The sequence below is a fragment of the Oncorhynchus nerka genome, linkage group LG28 (genome assembly GCF_034236695.1).
Source record: "Oncorhynchus nerka isolate Pitt River linkage group LG28, Oner_Uvic_2.0, whole genome shotgun sequence".
Lineage (NCBI taxonomy): Eukaryota > Metazoa > Chordata > Actinopteri > Salmoniformes > Salmonidae > Oncorhynchus > Oncorhynchus nerka.
Window position 1 is genome coordinate 60,394,223 of NC_088423.1, and position 19,353 is coordinate 60,413,575.

Genomic DNA, 19,353 nt, shown 5'->3' on the forward strand with positions numbered 1-19,353 from the left:
TTCATTCAAACAGAACTTTCGTGCGTCTTTTCAGCTCTTCGCAATACTTCAAGCATTGCGCTGTTTATAACTTCAAGCCTATCAACTCCCGAGATTAGGCTGGTGTAACCGATGTGAAATGGCTAGCTAGTTAGCGGGGTGAGCGCTAATAGCGTTTCAAACGTCACTCGCTCTGAGACTTGGAGTAGTTGTTCCCCTTGCTCTGCATGGGTAACGCTGCTTCAAGGGTGGCTGTTGTCGATGTGTTCCTGGTTCGAGCCCAGGTAGAGGCGAGGAGAGGGACGGAAGCTATACTGTTACACTGGCAATACTAAAGTGCCTATAAGAACATCCAATAGTCAAAGGTATATGAAATACAAATCGTATAGAGATAAATATTCCTATAATAACTACAACCTAAAAGTTCTTAACTGGGAATATTGAAGACTCATGTTTAAAGGAACCACCAGCTTTCATATGTTCTCATGTTCTGAGCAAGGAACTTAAACGTTAGCTTTCTTACATGGCACATATTGTACTTTTACTTTCTTCTCCAACACTTTGTTTTTGCATTATTTAAACCAAATTGAACATGTTTCATTATTTATTTGAGGCTAAATTGATTTTATTGATGTATTATATTAAGTTAAAATAAGTGTTAATTCAGTATTGTTGTAATTGTCATTATTAAAAACACATTATTTGTTTTATTTTTTAAAATCGGCCGATGAATCGGTATCGGCTTTTGTGTGTGTGTGGGGGATCCTCCAATAATCGGTATCGGCGTTGAAAAAAATCATAATCGGTGGACCTCTAGCCAATACCGTAACGCAATTAGAGCGGGGCTCAATTCAAACCCTGTCGGAAACCAAATTCCTCTATTGGAATGCAATACAATTCCTGAAATGCTATTGGAATTGAGCCCACGTCTGGAGGATTGACACGGAGATAGATTTGCTTACAACCACTACAGCAGCGACACACTGGGTATGTAAAGCAGCTCTTACAGCAACAATCAGCTCGTCAAGATACTGTAGATGCAGGCAACAAAACAGAGTTCAGTAGTATCTTTAGAGAGTCTCAAGACGAGCCGCTTCCATCGAGCAGCTCTGAAGCGGTACAAATACAATTACCTGGCGCGAAAGCTTTCAGGTTGATCGCTGTTTTGCTGCCTACAGACACCAACAGAAAAGGTGCGCAGCCTAAAAGCATCTACACTAACCAAACCACCAACAGGATGCATACATCGTCGTCTTCAACCTGTCCTCCTGTGCAAGACACGATCTGTCAGCAACAAGGAGCAAGAGGGAACACAACAAGAAATGGAGCAACGTTAACTCCCTGTATTAACAGGGAATTGAAAATGTTCTAAACATGTTTTCTCTATTTCACACCACCTCTACAACTTTTAGATCTAGGTAACATACCAAATGACACACTATTCCCTATACTGTACACTATTTTTGAACAGGAACTGGAGTCTACAAGGAAAGCTAATCGCGTTGCATTCACCTTGGCCCCTGTGCAAGATGCCTGAGAACGAGACCCCAGAGTGTGAATTACAAACACACAAATACACACACACACACACATACATACATACATACATACATATATATATATATATACATACATACATACATACATACATACATACATACATACATACATACATACATATATATATATATATATAGAGAGAGAGAGAGAGATGAAACAAGTGAGACAGAGACAAACCTACATACAGGTGTTAGATTTAATTTGGAATAAGATATGTTTGTGTGTGTTAGTGAGCGATCACGACTGCGAGTGTGCGCTTTGAATGCGTCTGCATGTCTACGACTGTACATACCCAGTTCTTCTTGTTCTTCTTCTTGTTCTTAGCGTCGGCGTCCATGTTGGATCCCACACTGGAGTGGCTGGTTGCACTGGCAATGCTGCTGACGCTGTCTGACGAGTGCTGTCTCCTCATCCGTAGGTCTGGCTGCTGCTGCTGCTGCAGGGGGCTGCCATTACTACCACCACAACCTGAGAAAGAGGGGAGGAGAGAGAGGGGGGGTTTGAGAGACAGACAAAGTGAGAGAGCGAGAGAGACTTTTTTTTCAAGACTCATAAATAATACAGTATCACAGCATTGTGGGAAGTCCTTAACTTCACCTTTCCCTTCGCCAGGGGTAAGCTTCAAGGTAGACTCAGCGATATGATGTAGATGCATAAAATGAACAGCATTGTGCAGGGTCACCCAACTGGTGGGGCGCGGGTGATTTTATTTGGCCCCCCAAGTTTTCTGAGCAAGTTTGAGACAACAGACTTCCACGCCGATCTCAACAAACAATTTCTGTATGTACCTCACTTTGTGCACGGGGGTATTGTCATCCTGAAACAGGAAAGGGCCTTCCCAAAACTGTTGCCACAAAGTTGGAAGCACAGAATCACCTAGAATGTCATTGTATGTTGTAGTGTTAAAATCTCCCTTCATTGGAACTAAGGGAACTAGCCCGAACCATGAAAAACAGCACCAACCATTATTCCTCCTCCACCAAACTTTACAGTTGGCACTATGCATTCAGGCAGGTGGTGTTCTCCTGGCATCCGCCAAACCCAGATTCATCCGTCAGACTTACAGATGGCGAAGCGTGATTCATCACTCCAGAGAACGCATTTCCTCTGCTCCAGAGTCCAATGGCAGTGAGCTTTACGCCACTCCAGCCGACGCTTGGCATTGAGCGTGGTGAGCTTAGGCTTGTGTGGCTGCTCGGCCACGGAAACCCAAAACATCACGATGGTGCCGACGGAGATGGTCGCCTCGCTTCGAGCTCTTAGGAAACTGTGCAGTATTTTGTTTTTTTTAATGTGACAAATACATTGGATTTGATTTCATGAAGCTCCCGACAAACAGTTCTTGTGCCGATGAGTTTGGAACTCGGTAGTGAGTGTTGCAACCGAGGATGGACGATCTTTACAGCTTGTGTGGCCTGCCACTTCTTTGTTGAGCCGTTGTTGCTCCTAAACGTTTCCACGTCACAATAACAGCACTTACAGTTGATCGGGAAAGCTCTAATAGGGAAGCAAGTTTACGAACTGACTTGTTGGAAAGGTGGCATTTTATGTTACCTTTATTTAACTAGGAATGCCAGTTAAGAACAAATTCTTATTTTCATCCTATGACGGTGCCCCGTTGAAAGTCACTGAGCTCTGTCAATGTTTAGTCTATGGAGATTGCATGGCGGTGCGCTTGATTTTATACACCGGTCAGCAGCGGGCGTGGCTGAAATAGCCAAATCCACTCATTTGAAGGGGTGTCCACATACCTTTGTATATGTATTGCATCTGCGGTGCTGCTCGCGGAAACATAATTTCTCTGAGTCTACTGTACCCCTAAGGAACTGTTAGAGGTTGTTGGAGATATTGCTATGGTTTTGGTTCGGTTCTCCTTACCTGTCCTGTTCTGTTTGCAGGTGAGTTCAGGTGTGTTGATGACTCCGTTTATGGCAGCCTGGGCCACGTTGTTCTGCTTCTTCAGCAGCTCAATGTTCTTCCTCAGCTCGTTCAGCTCACAGTCCTGCAAGGACAACACGTATTCATTCACATATCTAAAAATCCATATACACGATCGTATTTTCATATTTTGGTTTCCCTTGGGCCGAGACGCACATAATTCAACTGTGCCTTAAATGATGTAACGTGGTGCTGTGAAAATGCCTCACCTTGTGCTCAGCGGTCATACTGAGACTCTTCAGTCTGATGGTCATGTTACCCAGGCTCTGTTCAAACGCTGCCACCAGGTGAGCCTGCACAGGGAAATAACGCAGGTTAGAATAATGTCAAAGAGGTTATATTATAGTTCAACTTAGTTGGAATGGCCAAATATCCTTATTGTCAAAGGATGAGAGTGATGAGAGCAACAGTAGCTGTACTCCCAGATGATCTGCTCCAAGGACAGAACTAGTAGTAGATAAGACAAGAGCAACTGACAGGAATCCAAACCGAGTTACCGAATAACAACAGTTCTCTCATCTCAAAGCCAACAGCTGATGTAGCGCATCGATTAGCCTACATTCCATTTAAAAACTAGAAGGCAAAGCAAAAAGGTTGAAGGGGAATGGTCCATTTTTATACCACAACCCACACACAGTACCAAACCAATATAGTCATCATCTACTACAAATAGTCAGCTAGCTCGGGGTTTCTTAAACAATGGGTTGGGACCCAAAGTGGGCCCTGGGCATGTTAGAGGCCAGTAATGAGAATACATCTAACTATATTGGAGATTTGGAAAAAGTCACAAAAACAGCTTTTTTCCTTGCCTCACGCTCTTTTCTTATCAAGTGATAATGCTCTCACTCTTCTCAATTTAAATATTGTCTTTACTAAGATTTCAAATAGGCTATTATCAAATGGGCAGGAGCAAGGGCAGGGGGTGAAAAAAATTTCCTCCTAATTTCCTCCTTATGTACTCGAATGGTGAATGGAGGCTGCGCTTTCCCACAGTGTCAATCATGCTGGGTAGACTACTCATGTTTTACATCAGAGAAAGGTGATTAACATTAGCAGCTGAAAAATAAACATAGCAGCAGTAGAAAGCTGTGATCCTCCTCTTTTTAGGGGTAACCATCATTTTCTGTAGCTAAAAGGTAACGTGGCAGCCTATTAATTATGAAAATCAAAAAAATGCCTTATTACTAGGCTATTCAAAATCAAATACAAATACACCATAATTGTAGGCTAACTGTACTCTATAAGCAACCCAATCAATGAGCCAACAGCATCGCCTAGGCCTATACGTTCTCTCCCAGACTCATGGATATAAGGTTTGGAGTGTAGCACAAGGTAACCAGTCCATCCGATACGCATAATAACACAGTCCACACTCAAAGTAGGTTATTAGAATTGGTTTAATTTTGGAGTAGACCAATTATGTACCAAAGACATCTAAAATATGTTTAAAAATATATATAATTTACAAAAAAATCAGTCCGTGTGTAATATGTGGTAGGCTATTAGGCTGTGTGTTGTACATGCGACATCTTAAATGTGTTGAAATGATCATCACCTTAGAAAGCTCTGTCAATTTCCTTGTTTTAACCCTCGCAAAGCTGCTGGCCCAGATGGCATCCCTAGCCGCGTCATCAGAGCACGCGCAGACCAGCTGGCTGGTGTGTTTACGGACATATTCAATCACTCCCTATCCCAGTCTACTGTCCCCACACGCTTTGCAGACAGAGTTCAGTGTGTCAAATCGGAGGGCATGCTGTCTGGTCCTCTGGCAGTCTCTATGGGGGTGCCACAGGGTTCAATTCTCGGGCCGACTCTTTTCTCTGTATATATCAATGATGTTGCTCTTGCTGCGGGCGATTCCCTGATCCACCTCTACGCAGACGACACCATTCTATATACTTCTGGCCCGTCCTTGGACACTGTGCTATCTAACCTCCAAAAGAGCTTCAATGCCATACAACACTCCTTCCGTGGCCTCCAACTGCTCTTAAACGCTAGTAAAACCAAATGCATGCTTTTCAACCGTTCGCTGCCTGCACCCGCACGCCTGACTAGCATCACCACCCTGGATGGTTCCGACCTTGAATATGTGGACATCTATAAGTACCTAGGTGTCTGGCTAGACTGTAAACTCTCCTTCCAGACTCATATCAAACATCTCCAATCGAAAATCAAATCTAGTCGGCTTTCTATTCCGCAACAAAGCCTCCTTCACTCACGCCGCCAAACTTACCCTAGTAAAACTGACTATCCTACCGATCCTCGACTTCAGCGATGTCATCTACAAAATTTCTTCCAACACTCTACTCAGCAAACTGGATGCAGTTTATCACAGTGCCATCCGTTTTGTCACTAAAGCACCTTATACCACCCACCACTGCGACCTGTATGCTCTAGTCGGCTGGCACTCGCTACATATTTGTCGCCAAACCCACTGGCTCCAGGTCATCTACAAGTCCATGCTAGGTAAAGCTCCGCCTTATCTCAGTTCACTGGTCACGATGGCAACACCCACCCGTAGCACACGCTCCAGCAGGTGTATCTCACTGATCATCCCTAAAGCCAACACCTCATTTGGCCGCCTTTCGTTCCAGTTCTCTGCTGCCTGTGACTGGAACGAATTGCAAAAATCGCTGAAGTTGGAGACTTTTATATCCCTCACCAACTTCAAACATCTGCTATCTGAGCAGCTAACCGATCGCTGCAGCTGTACATAGTCTATCGGTAAATAGCCCACCCATTTTTACCTACCTCATCCCCATACTGTTTTTATTTATTTACTTTTCTACTCTTTTGCACACCAATATCTCTACCTGTACATGACCATCTGATCATTTATCACTCCAGTGTTAATCTGCAAAATTGTAATTATTCGCCTACCTCCTCATGCATTTTGCACACAATGTATATATACTCCCTTTTTTTCTACTGTGTTATTGACTTGTTAATTGTTTACTCCATGTGTAACTCTGTTGTATGTTCACACTGCTATGCTTTATCTTGGCCAGGTCGCAGTTGCAAATGAGAACTTGTTCTCAACTAGCCTACCTGGTTAAATAAAGGTGAAATTAATTAAATTAAAAAAAATTGCTCCTGTACCCAAGGCGGCAAAGGTAACTGAACTAAATAACTATCACCCCATTGCACTCACTTCTGTTATCATGAAGTGCTTTGAGAGACTAGTCAAGGATCATATCACCTCCACCTTACCTGCCACCCTAGACCCACTTCAGTTTGCATACCGCCCCAACAGGTCCACAGGCGATGCAATTGCCATCACACTGCCCTATCCCATCTGGACACGAGGTATAAATACGTATGTAAGAATGCTGTTCATTGACTACAGCTCAGCATTCAACACCATAGTACCTTCCAAGCTCATCATTAAGCTTGAGACCCTGGGTCTCGACCCCGCCCTGTGCAATTAGGTCCAGGACTTTCTGACGGCCGCCCCCAGGTGGTGAAGGTAGGAAACAACATCTCCACACCGCTGATCCTCAACACTGGGGCCCCACAAAAATGTGCGTGCTCTGCCCCTTCCTGTACTCCCTGTTCACCCATGACTGCAAGGCCATTCCCGCCTCTAACTCAATCATCAAGTTTGCAGACGACACAACAGTAGTGGGCTTGATTACTAACAATGACGAGACAGCCTACAGGGACGAGGTGAGGGCAAACAACCTCTCACTCAACGTCAACGAAACAAAGGAGATGATCATGTACTTTAGGAAACCACAGCGGGAGCACCTCCCTATCTACATCGACGAGACAGCAGTGGGAAGGTGGAAAGTTTTAAGACAAAGGTCCACCCACACAGACAGTGTGGTAAAGAAGGCGCAACAGCACCTCTTCAACTTCAGGATTGCTGAAGAATTGTGGCTTGTCACCTAAAACCCCGACAAACTTTTACAGATGCACAATTGAGAGCATCCTGTAGGGCCGTATCACCGCCTGGTATGGTAACTGCACCGCCCTCAACCGCGAAGCTCTCCAGAGGGTGGTGCGGTCTGCACAACATATCACCGCCCTCCAGGACACCTACAGCACCCAATGTCACAGGAAGGGCAAATAGACCATCAAGGACAACAAACACCCGAGCCACTGCCTGTTCACCCCGCAACCATCCAGAAGACGAGGTCAGTACAGGTGCATCAAAGCTGGGACCGAGAGACTGAAAAACAGCATCTATCTCAAGGCCATCAGACTGTTAAACAGCCATCACTAACACAGAGAGGCTGCTGCCTACATACAGACTCAAATAATTAGCCACTTAATAAACGGATCAATAGTCACTTTAAAAAAATGTCACTTTAATAATGTTTACATATCTTACATTACTCATCTCATATGTATATACTGTATTTTATACCATCTTGCCTATGCCGCTCGGCCATTGCTCATCCATATATTTATATGTACATATTCTTATTCCATCCCATTACATTTGTGTGTTTTAGGTAGTTCTTGTGAAGTTGTTTGATATTTCTGCACTGTCGGAACTAGAAGCACAAGCATTTCGCTACAGTCGCATTAACATCTGCTAACCATGTGTATGTGACCAGTAAAATGTGATTTGATTTGGCTTTGAAACAAGATCCACAACAATGCTTTCCACTCAGTTTCAACCTGTTGCTGAACATCTTTCCTAAAAATGTATCGACCACAGTGAGGGCAAACAATGTCGCCTAACAGTGAGTTTTAAAAGCACAATATTGTTTTGAAGATAAGTGATTTTAGATTGCATTTGCATTAATATCAGAGTGGTTAGAGGAACAATAGAACCCCGAGTACCAGGCCATTAGCGACCTGACACTCATTGGCGAATTGGGTACTACCAACGCATCAGCGCCATTGTTGTACAAAGAGTATAGGAGGAGATTTACCGTGACTCAACGGTCATGTGAGATTTGACTGCGGTCATGACTCATGACTGCCGGTGTGGCAGAATTCACCGCAACAGCCCTAGTGTTTACACATTTGTCTCTGTATGTTTGTGTGGGCGTATGTTTCCACATTTGTGTGTGTGTGTGTGTGTGTGTGTATCTAGGTTTCCCCTCCTGTTGTGCTTACATTAGCACTCAGCTGTGTTGTCAGGGCCGAGACTTTTTCCTGGGAGGCATCCAGCTCTCGACGCAGCTTACGGATCTAAATATAAAACACGCATCAAAAACACACCTCATCACCAAAACACACAACGGGCTGAGAAGGTTTGACAGGCTGAGAAGATTGTGTCGGTGTGACAATACAAGGGAAAAATCCCTGATCTATTCTCTGATAGAAAGGGGTTAGGGAAAGGAAGCAATGTGTCATGGCTTCATAAAGGAGCACACAGGTGTCTGGAACCAGGGCTTATTGTCACATGGTCACCCACAACACAGACATGTGTAACTAGACACAATACTGAATACGCCCCCATGTTCCAACATGTCATATGAATACAGAGACAAGAATAAGAGAGAGAGAACGAGAATGAGAGAGAGAGAGAGAGCGAGAGAGAGAGAGAGAACGAGAGAGAGAGAGAACGAGAGAGAGAGAGAACGAGAGAGAGAGAGAGAGAACGAGAGAGAGAGAACAAGAGAGAGAGAAAACGAGAGAGAGAGATAGAGAGAGAGAGAACAAGAGACCGAGAGAGAGAGAGAGAACGAGAGAGAGAGAGAACAAGAGAGAGAGAGAACAAGAGAGAGAGAGAGAACGAGAGAGACCGAGAGATAGAGAACGAGAGAGACAGAGAGAGAGAGAGAACGAGAGAGAGAACGAGAGAGACAGAGAGAACGAGAGAGACCGAGAGAGAGAGAACGAGAGAGAACGAGAGAGACCGAGAGAGAGAGACAGAGAGAGAGAACGAGAGAGAGAGAGACAACGAGAGAGAATGAGAGAGAACAAGACAGATCGAGAGAGAGAACGAGAGAGACCGAGAGAGAGAGAGAGAACGAGAGACCGAGAGAGAGAGAGAACGAGAGACCGAGAGAACGAGAGAACGAGAGAGAGACAGAGAGAGAGAACGAGAGAGAACAAGACAGAACGAGAGAGAGAGAGGTAGATAAAGCACAAAGAAAGAGGGAATGAAGAAAGGGGGAAAGAGTGCACTTCTTTACAAAGAAGGTGAAAGGGAGTTCAAGTCTTACCTCTGACTGGGATTTCTCTTCAGTCTGTGAAGACAAAATGAGAGAATGATTAGATGATCTATGGATCGAAAGGAAGAAAGCAGTATTATTCAAGCCAGGCCTGAAAGGGAGGGAGGGTTGAAAGTTGATATACTTCTACAGCACCTGGGGGTAACAGACTACACCAGCCCAGCATGGCTCCAGAACACTGTCTCCAGGCTCTGTGTTTTTTCTCTCGTTCAAACTCCCGGATGATTTATAAGTTACAGAAACATGGTGATTATAGATGTCTGGTGTAATGGGTCTGGAAAGCAGAGATGTATGCTCCTGGAGGCGTTTTAGAGAGCGTTGGTGGGAGGAGGCAGAGTGTGTCTTTCTGCTGAGAGGCATTGTCTCCCCATAGTCACACTCTGAACAATGGTAACACAGGAGAAACCACAAACGCGCAAGCAGACATATATGGCCTCATGCCCACACACACTTGCTCGCATACAGTATATACTGTGTACATACGCAAAGGCATGCATGCATGTAAACCCCATACACACAGACCAACCCAAACACACAATACCCCCCCTTTACAGGTACGTCTCCACACAGTGACAGTCTACATTTTCAAACCAAAACACCAATCGACCCTATTCTGTTCCTACATATCTCTGTATTGTCTACCTGTGATTTCCTGTGCAGTGTGTGGGCGGTTGCTAGGTAGGCCCTGATGTCAACCAAAATAAAGGAACCTGTAGTGGCCGTGTTATTGTGACATAACAAACTTCAATTAATAATGTTTTTTTCACCCCCTGGTCCTGCGCTGTAATGTGTTAAGAGCTGCTCTGACAGGTTTGCTTGTCCTGACCAGTCACCAGAACATCCTGATCAGTCACCAGAACTCCCTGACCAGTCACCAGAACTCCCTGACCAGTCACCAGAACGTCCTGATCAGTCACCAGAACGTCCTGATCAGTCACCAGAACTCCCTGACCAGTCACCAGAACGTCCTGACCAGTCACCAGAACGTCCTGACCAGTCACCAGAACGTCCTGATCAGTCACCAGAACGTCCTGACCAGTCACCAGAACTCCCTGACCAGTCACCAGAACGCCCTGACCAGTCACCAGAACGCCCTGACCAGTCACCAGAACTCCCTGACCAGTCACCAGAACGTCCTGACCAGTCACCAGAACGTCCTGACCAGTCACCAGAACGTCCTGACCAGTCACCAGAACGTCCTGACAAGTCACCAGAACGTCCTGACCAGTCACCAGAACGTCCTGACCAGTCACCAGAACGTCCTGACCAGTCACCAGAACGTCCTGACCAGTCACCAGAACGTCCTGACCAGTCACCAGAACGTCCTGACCAGTCACCAGAACGCCCTGACCAGTCACCAGAACGCCCTGACAAGGAAGAAAAACAAGAACACACATGTTTCATGTCCTGAATTTGTTAAAACGCTATTTTAGGCTTAAGGGTTAGGTTTAGTGTTAAGGTTAGGGGTTTGGGGTTAAGGTTAGATTAAGGGTTAGGGTTAGGGGTTAGTGAAAATACGAATTTTCACGTTGGAAAAAAGTCCAGACAATTCATAAAAAACAAAGCTGTGTGTGTGTGTACATGCGCTTTGTTCCACTCTCACGCAAGTGTGATGGGGCGGTGACAAAGTGCAGCCTGTCAACACAGCGTCTACACACACAAACAGAGCTGTCGTTCACAGTTGCTTCCTAGACACGAACCTAAGTTCAGTTCAGCATTTCCATCCTCATGGTTAAGGTTGGGGGATGAAGCGATAAATCGGAGGCATAGCCAAACAATCTAAGACACACAAACAGACCTCTCTCTCATATTCATCACAGACAAAACAAAACTGACAGGAAAAAAAAGGATCTTTCTCTCGCTGTGACCCCAAGTCAATAGCAGTCGATCAAAAAAAACACATGACGGCGCTACAATTGCTAAAGAATCATCATCATCATCATCATCATCCTCCTTTCCACTGAATCGTCGTTATTTTCATTTTAAAAAAACAATTAATTTCAAAACGGTTGTTGAAAAGAAACAAATCCCCAATCTGTCTGAATCTGGAACATCCTCCTCTCCTCTTCCTCCATCCCACCCCTACCGTGCGTACATCCCAAGCTGTCTGAATCTGGAACATCCTCCTCTCCTCTTCCTCCATCACACCCCTACCGTGCGTACGTCCCAATCTGTCTGAATCTGGAACATCCTCCTCTCCTCTTCCTCCATCCCATCCCTACCGTGCGTACGTCCCAAGCTGTGACCGCTCCTGTCATGGTTAAAGCGGTCATCATCTTGATAGCTTCTGTAACTCCTAATCCTCTTTTCCCCTCCTTTGGTAAATCTCTCTCTCTCTGTCTCCTGAGTGATCTGCCACAGATCTGCTCTGCAGTTTCAACTCGTCTGAGAGCTCAGTCGCACGTCTTCTCTTTTCTTTCTCACTCTTTCTACAACACAAACCCTGCCCCGACACCTGCTTCGGGGAGTGTACCTGGCGATGGGGAGGGGAGGGGCCACCTTAAAAAACGTTTTACTGATTGGCTGGGCTGTGTGTGGGCGTGAATCTCCCCGGATCTGAGTAAGAGCAGCCACGCCTCTATCTCAGGTAAAGGACAAAAGTTGCCCCCAAGCACAGATCTAGGATCAACTTACCGTAGCCTAAATCCTAACATTAACCAGTAGGAAGAGAAACACAAAACTGACATTAGATCAGTGTCAAGCAGAAACTCTCATTTCAAAGGACTCTGGTGACTTTCTACCTTAAACAACTGATTTAAGATGAGCTTTCCGAACAGTTACATAAATGCATTAGACCAACCTGGCCTGGTTAGTGAGTTGGGGTCTTTATATGAGGCATTCATGTGGTATTAAAACATTGACTACTACAACTCCTGAACAAACATACACGGTACATATAGAGCAAAACAGTAAACTAGCGGAACAGTGACAGCTTTACCATTTGGGCGTTAGGAGCGATATTTAAATCTAAACGAAAATTTGTTCGGACTCACCGTAGAGTAGATAGAGGAGGTACTGGAGACCAGAGACAGGGAGGAGCCGTGAACTGCAGAGACAAAGCCACAGGACAAAAGAGGGACGAGGCCTCAGTACTGTACACAACACACACTACATAAAGGTGCTGTAGTAAACACACACACACATCAGACACACTTGCGCGCATGTTCGTGACCAAACGAGGGAAAAATACGAACGATCTCTAAATCTAGAAAAACTACCGCACGCCATAACACATTTGAGCCCCGACAATCTCCCTAAGATGCAAATCCCTTCTTCCCACCAACCACCTCGCTCCATCCACCAGTCACCCACCCATTATGCACCCCCTCTCACTTGCCCTGACTCGACCAGCCGCCACGGTGGTGAAAGTCCTAATAACAGCCCTATATAGAGACCGCTAACACATACGGCGGTATACTGTGTGTGTGTTAGTGTGTGTGCGCGTGTCTAGCCTCCACACAGTACTGTACAGGGTTATGATGGGAGAGGGTTTATCTTATTGACTAACAACTCCGTCTCTGATCTTAACACCAACGTCCAGACACAATGCAGTAAGAGCGTGTCCTGCATATAATTTCGGTGGTTTCCTGTCTACAGGCTAGAAGGCTAGGATCAGATAGAGATGTCATAGAGGAGACCAGGAAGAAGGTCTACGCACGAGAGGTGTTTCCCCTAGATTATATTCCGGGAGGGGCGCAAAAGGCCTATAAAAATAAGGCGGTACCCCGCCTACGTAATGGTAGGCAAACTGTCCTGAAAGATTCATTCAGTTCCATTCAAAGAGAGTTCCCCTTGAATCTGGCCATCTATGAAATTACTGACTCATCCTGTGTGTGTGTGAGGGATGGTTAATAAACAATAGCTACATTTCTAGGTCAAGTGACACCGTGTGTAAGTGTAGTCGTCTCAACATAGGGCAACTTAAAGTGTGCTGCTATACATGTCCCAGACCACAATTAATAACATTAAAGTAACTTATCACCAGGAAAACATATGAACACACACACACAATAACATACTAATATGAACACACCCACACACTCAACACACATACGCTTTCCTGCATGTCCTCATGTTTCTTGATGCAATTATTCTGGGTTTTTAAACCCTGGAGGGAAGAATGGAATTGAGAAGAGAGAGAGAGAGGAGAAGAGAGAGAGGAGAAGAGAGAGAGAGAGGAGAGGAGAAGAGAGAGAGAGAGGAGAAGAGAGAGAGAGAGGAGAAGAGAGAGAGAGAGAGAGGAGAAGAGAGAGAGAGGAGAAGAGAGAGAGAGGAGAGAGAGAGAGAGAGAGAGAGAGAGAGAGAGAGAGAGAGAGAGAGAGAAGAGAGAGAGAGAGAGAGAGAGAGAGAGAGAGAGAGGAGAGAGAGAGAGAGAGAGAGAGAGAGAGAGAGGAGAAGAGAGAGAGAGAGAGAGAGAGAGAGAGAGAGAGAGAAGAGAGAGAGAGAGAGAGAGGGAGAAGAGAGAGAGAGAGAGGGGAGAGAGAGAGAGAGAGAGAGAGAGGAGAAGAGAGAGAGAGAGAGAGAGAGAGGAGAAGAGAGAGAGAGAGAGGAGAAGAGAGGAGAAGAGAGAGAGAGAGAGGAGAAGAGAGAGGAGAAGAGAAGAGAAGAGAGAGAGAGAGAGAGAGGAGAAGAGAGAGGAGAAGAGAGAAAGAGAGAAGAGAGAGAGAAGAGAGAAAGAGAGAGAGAGAGAGGAAGGGCACAACAGAGGATAAAACAGTGGCACTGGAGGGCCTGTAGAGTAATGCTTTGCGGGAACGTGTGAGGATCGACTGGGTTCTTAATGAGGTCACACATACACTTTATCCAGAGGGCATTTACAACTCTGTTTTGGTGTCACTGGGTTCCCTGTTTCTTATTCTCTCTCTCTCTCTCTCCCCCTGTTCCAGTATAGTGGAGATTGTAGACTATAATAGCGCACAATAGAGACTCATGCACCAAAGTATTTGTGTCTATACACACACACACACACACACAGGAAAGAACAGCATGCAGACTACATATTCCATGTCTGTAACTCCTGGCTTTAGATACTAACACACAGCTGTTCACTGAAGACAGACCTGATAGACTAAACACCCCACAGCACAGGATTACCTCACACTGCTAAAGAGAGGGACACACACACACACACACACACACACACACACGAGTGTGTTGCTGCTCGCATTGCTATACGATTCAAAGCAGCTCTATTCAGTCAGGAGCCCAAAAACACTGACGCGTGAGTGTTTTGACTGTTTTCTTGTCTCGTCTCTCTCCAGGCTCTTCCTCAAGTTCTTCCTGAAGCGCAACCAGAACTGTCTGACGAACGCAGGGAACCCACGAGACATGAGATCCTTTCAGGTGGGAGATAGAGAACCGTTAAAACCTCATTTGACATCATTTCTTTAGACCAGGGCTCCCCAACCCTGTAGCTACCATCCACACTCACCGTGGTTGACACCACCACCTGGGAAGCATAGGGAGGGCCCTGACCATCTAAGGACGGAAGACTTCACCATGAGTAATCATCTCTCTTCTCTTGTCGCTACCCTCCCTCCCTCTTCTCCCTGTACTCACCCTCCTCAAAGCCATCTCTGAAGGAACCAGAGCGGCTCATGGTGCGCGTCTTCTCGTCCAATGACACGCAGGAGTTCCTCAGGCGGGTGTCGCCACAGGGGTCAAAGGTGATGTCCTGATTGGTCAGAGTGTTGTTCCGGAGGCTGGCCAGGTTTATCTGAGCAGCTGTGGTGGGGCTACCCGCTGCAACGGACACAACTATACAGGTCAGCTTACACACACTCACACACACAGGTACAGTGGCTTGTAAAGGTGTTTATACTGTGGGTCGTACAGAGCTGTGCGAAGTTGAAGCGTGTCCCGGAGGGTGAGGTGAGGCTGGATCCAGGTGAGAAGGGGGAGTTACTGGTCGAGTCTTGCAGCCCGCCCTGCGAATGGGAGCGCAGCCAATCGCGCGCAGCCTCCTCATGACCTCGCAGCTGGGGCGATGGGGCATACCTGCAGTACCAAACACAAGAGGTTATAGGTTGGCGGGTAAAGGTTTTGTGAGTAGGGTGCAAACCGGTGCGGTTTTTACATCCTGATTTCATCTTTACCGGGCAGAACTTTGATTCCTCATATAGTGATTCGATTTTTACCAAGAGCAACTGATTATTATGTCCCGAGGAAAATGTCACATAATGTGCAAGTACTTCTCTTCAACCGAGAGCGACACAAATCAAGCGGACAGTCAACAGAAATCCAAAACGGTGTCCAAAAGAAATCCAAAACGGTGCCCGAAAATCAAAGTGCGTATGACGTGAAACCATGACAACTCCGCACATACAGTAGTGACAGGTGACGTGCCTTTACACTGGAGCGCAACACAACATTGTGCCAAGTGCAAAAAAAGAATAACAACGACACCAGCATTGGTGTAGCTGAAGCTGTGAGAAAGGGAAAGAGAGAGAGAGAGAGAGAGAGAGAGAGAGAGAGAGAGAGAGAGAGAGAGAGAGAGAGAGGAGGGTGCTAAGCATGGCAGACAGTGCCTGAGTGGTCATACAGTAGGTACCTGAGTCCCTTCCTGGGCAGAGTGTTTCTATCACTGTGTGGACCCCTGCGGGATTGGCAGAGAAAAACACTTCAGGGAGAGGAGAAGAAAGGAGGAGAGGAAAGGAGGAATGTGGATAGTGTACTATTGCAATTGTAAAAAATATTTACAGTGCCAGTCAAAAGTTTGGACATACATACTAATTTCAGGGTTTTTCTTTATTTGTACTATTTTCTACATTGTAGAATAATAGTGAAGACATCAAATATCATCAAATAACACATGTAGTGACCAAAAAAAGTGTTAAAACAAATCAAAATATATTTTAGATTCTTCAAAGTATGGGATGGCGTATCGCTTCAGAACGCTGTGGTAGCCATGCTGGTTAACCACACATGCAGAGATCATCCGTTCACCTAGTCTGCGTCTCACAAAGACACGGCGGTTACAACCAACCACTGGTCTAATGTCCATTGCTCGTGTTCCTTGGCCCAAGCAAGTCTCTTCTTATTATTGGTGTCCTTTAGTAGTGGTTTCTTTGCAGCAATTCAAACACGAAGGCCTGATTCACGCAGTCTCCTCTGAACAGTTGATGTTGAGATGTGTCTGTTACTTGAACTCTGTGAAGCATTTATTTGGGCTGCAATTTCTGAGGCTTGTATCTCTAATGAACTTATCCTCTGCAGCAGAGGTAACTCGGGGTCTTCCTTTCCTGTGGCGGTCCTCATGAGAGCCAGTATCATCATAGCGTTTGATGGTTTTTGCAACTGCACTTGAAGAAACTTTCAAAGTTCTTGAAATGTTCCATATTGACTGACCTTCATGTCTTAAAGTAATGATTATTTGAGGTGATCTTGCCATAATATGGACTTGGTCTTTTACCAAATAGGGCTATCTTCTGCTATCTTCTGTATACCACCCCTATTATGTCACAACAGAACTGATTGGCTCAAACGCATTCAGGAAAGAAATTCCACAAATTAACTTTTAACACCACTGTTAATTGAAATGCATTCCAGGTGACTACTTCATGAAGCTGGTTGAGAGAATGCCAAGATTGTGCAAAGCTGTCATCAAGGCTAAGCTGGTTACTTTGAAGAAGTTCTAATATAAAATATATTTTGATTTGTTTAACACTTTTTTGGTTACTACATGATTCCATATGTGTTACTTCATAGTTTTGATGTCTTCACTATTACTCTACACTGTAGAAAATAGTAAAAATAAATAATAACTCTGGAATGAGTAGGTGTGTCCAAACTTTTGACTGGTACTGTATATGCTATCGCTTTTCTGAAAAAATGTGACACATCTTAGTGTTGTATCATGTCATAGCAGTGATTGGTGTTTTTAAATTTTATCAAGCTCCAAGTCTAAGTTTGGCCACAAGATGGCAGCATATAAACAGCGATGGGGGACTGAGAGCCTGTAACACACACACACACACACACACACACACACACACACACACACACACACACACTTTTACCTTTCCTGTTTCCGAGGTAAGGTGTTTCGGTTGAATTTAGGGCTAGCGGAGGGGGAGGACAGGGGGCTGATAGGAAGGGGGAGGGGGGCACAACAGACAAAGAGAGAAAGAACATTAGAAAGAAAAGAGAGGGAGAAGAATCCTCTGAAGGAGAGAGCCGCATTGAGTCCAACCGTTGCCACAAGCGAAAATCACCACCAGATGCTCACCAATGAATCTCCTCTACTGGTCTAGTAAGTAAAGATAATGAGATGTGTCAGAGAAGGTAACACCAGAATAGATCTGAAATGACATCGCATGACGGCATACCTTCAACAATGCTTTCCATGGAGATGCTTGGACAGTATCTCTGGTGATAATGTGGCTGATACATTCCGGTCACGTACACATTCGTGTACGCGGGGATGTTTCATAACGACACACTGAACAAACACAATATGACAGTGCATGCCATGGCAACAGCTGACAGGCTCCTTGTTTTTTCTGTCCATATAAAGATATGATGACCAAGATCAGAGCAGATACCCCAACATCCCACTCTTACCACTCAAACCCTCCCTTCCCTCCTCCCTCCCTCCCTCCACCCCACCTGTCCTCACCTCTCAGACATGCCCGTCTTGACGCTGCTGGTCCTGCCCAGAGCTGAGAGGGTGTCCTCCCTGCTGTCCCTTCCTCCATGCCCAGCGCTGCTCACGCTCATGTCGATGGACTCGCTGCTGGTGTGCATGCTGCTGACCGAGGGGTAGCCCAGGCTTCCCGCCCCGCCACCGTGCCCGCTGTGCCCACCCAGGGTACCCTCCCTGCTCTGGGCAGAGGAGCCAGTGCTCATGGTGGTACCCCAGGTCAGGCTGTTGGAGGGCCCCGTGGAGGAGTAGACAGAGCCGGGGCTGGACGCACTCTGGGGGGGGGGGGGGGGGAGGAATTCTGGATTCATCGAGTGATTTTCATATGTTACATTTAATGGTTACGCTTCCACTCCCCAAGGTCAAATCATGTCTGCTGCCTTCTTACAGTGTTATTCATGTCGCGATCTGCTGTTGCTAGTTACATGGTTGCTTGCTATCACAGCCAACTATTGTATCACAGGGCTACCTATCGTGATCGGCGCTGGTAGCTGAAGTTGGCTATTTTCTTTGTGCCAGTATAAACTCTGTTCATGGACACCGATGCTTATCAAGAGGCCACAAAAATGTTGCCTGCTCATGTAATTTGGTTTGGCTAGTCTGCCTATCTCACCTGTTCGCTACCCAGCGTGTTATGGCCCGTGCTCAGGTTCCGTCCTCCGTACAGAGGGCTGCTGCCCTCACTCTCCCCCCCTACACCCCCAGGGGAGTCCAGAGCGGCATGGGTAGCGTGAGGGTTGGAGATCACCGTTGAGTTCTTCATGTTCTCTGCTGTGGTGACCGGAACCTGCTTAGTGGACTTACCACCAAACAACCTGATGGAGAAGGAGAAGAGAAGGAGAAAGTTGAAAAGGAGAACTTGCAAAAAATATCTCTTCAAAGAGTCTCTTAAATTATCACACAGCACAGCACCCTCACAACAAAAAAGCCTTTCGTGGACGAACACTCACGCTTCATTCTTCCCTCTTACTAGCTCTGACTTGGCTGATAGCTACTTTATTAAGGAACATTTGTGAACTCGGCTATTTCAGCCACACACGTTGCTGACTGGTGTATAAAATTGAGCACACAGCCATGCAATCTCCATAGACAAATATTGGC

At 45.8% G+C, this 19,353-nt stretch overlaps 1 pseudogene; it reads right to left on the bottom strand.

Annotated features, from left to right (window-relative positions):
• The window catches only part of LOC115113458 (neuron navigator 2-like), a 144,595-nt pseudogene that overhangs the window by 8,973 nt on the left and 116,269 nt on the right, over positions 1–19,353 (bottom strand).